The 1,719-nt window shown below is 51.3% G+C and overlaps 1 pseudogene; it reads right to left on the bottom strand.

Moving 5' to 3' along the window:
• Positions 1 to 326: 326 nt before the first annotated feature.
• LOC114030047 lies at positions 327 to 1,019 on the bottom strand (annotated as a pseudogene).
• Positions 1,020 to 1,719: the final 700 nt, after the last annotated feature.

Genomic DNA, 1,719 nt, shown 5'->3' with positions numbered 1-1,719 from the left:
TGGAGTCAGTGGAATACAGCTTGCTTGTGGCATGTTTACAGGGATGTTGGTGGGCCGCATGTTTTGAGTATGATTATCTGTGGAGGGAATCATGTGTTTGGCACCTTCCTGAAGGAGAAGGTAGGAGTGGGGGTAGAGGTGGGATCAGGGGCTCCTTGGTGGTGGCCATGTTTGGGGCACAAGAGGGACAACGTTAGTGTTTGGTTGTGCCTGAGCCAGAGGGTTCTCACTTTGAGATCTGAGATCAACAGAGCTGCAAGGGGTAAAAGGGGGAGCTTCCCGAATCTCTCTCCTGATGACCAGTCAAGTGGACAGACACATCGGTCTCAGGAGTACATGGTCAGCTGCAGCCACTCTTCCAAGTTCAGACTGATTTGTCCGCTGCCATCTTCTTCCAGAGACTTGAAGGCACGGAACATGGCATCGAGGCGCACCAAGCAGCTGATAAAGTTTTCGAAGTCAAAAGTCCCCTCCTGGTCGGAGTATCGACGAACCATGAGGCTGTAGAGCTCCTCGCTGAGATGGAAACCTGCGGCCACGAAGGCGCGCTGAAGCTGCGGGCCGCCCAGAGTCCCCGAGCGGCTCGAGGCGTACGCTTTGTAGATGATATGCCATTTCTTTATGTTGTTCCAAAGATGCTTAAACTCCTCGAAGCCAAGTTTACCGTTGGTCTCGCTGTCCATGACGGCCAGCGCGCTCTGACAGGCGCAGATACCCAAACGGCCGGTCTTGCGGTCCGACTGGAGAGTCAGCGCCCTGTTCAGGATGTACATCAGTTCAGCGGGGCTGACTTCCATTTTATTTCCTGCCAGATCCTCGAACTGCGTCCTGAGTATTTGGATCTCGTTGACCTCCTGGATGTGGGAGAAGTGGGTGTGACCGGGCCGGGGCTGGGGGGTGTAACGGATGGCAGCTTCACCGCGCCCGCTGACGACCCCACCTGTTCTCTCGCTGGCGCCCCCGGCCCTGGTGCGGCTGCTGCTGTCCTGCGCGCCCAGGAGTGACTTCACCAGGAACATGGTGGTGTCCCCGGGCACTGGCCTCAGCCTCGGCCTTAGGCTCAGCCTCAGTCCCGGCTCCGGCCTGGCCTGGCCTCCTGCTCCCTGCTCCGAGCTCCCTCTGCGCCTCCCAGAGCACAGGTTCAAATGTGGAGATGGAATTCTAGAATGCGATTCTCACTATTCTTTCTTGGTCTCCTATGCTAAATCAACATCCATATCATGCCCGTAACAGTGAGTGTGAGCCCCAAGGTGCAGACTCATGGGAATAGAATCAAGAGATAGCAGGGTCAAGGGAAGAGGGGAAAAAAAAACCCCCCAAAAAACAAAAACCCAACAACAACAACAACAACAACAACAAAAACACACAAACAAAACAAACAAACAAACAGAAGAGAGATTAACCAGAAGAAGGCAGTCAACTCAACAGTGTGAAATGCACTAGCAGACATTTAGGATGGACTGCTGGTCCTACAGTCAGAAAGTCCTAAATTTAATTCTGGACTCAGATACATACTGGCTGTGTGACTTTGGGGAAGTCCTTTTAACTCTGCCTTAGTTTTTTTACCTATCAAATGGGGATAACAATAGCTATCTTCTAAGGTTGTTTTGAGGATCATATAAGAAAATTGGTCAAGTATTTACATGATGCCTGGCACACAGTAGGTGCTATAGAAATATTATTTATTATTATTACATGCTGTAAACAGTCAAGAAAGTT

Source organism: Vombatus ursinus, unplaced genomic scaffold, assembly GCF_900497805.2.
Source record: "Vombatus ursinus unplaced genomic scaffold, bare-nosed wombat genome assembly UNPS02014945.1, whole genome shotgun sequence".
In the NCBI taxonomy this organism is placed as follows: Eukaryota; Metazoa; Chordata; class Mammalia; order Diprotodontia; family Vombatidae; genus Vombatus; species Vombatus ursinus.
The sequence above is the reverse complement of the archived record's forward strand: the minus strand, read 5'-3'. Positions and strand labels throughout refer to the sequence as shown.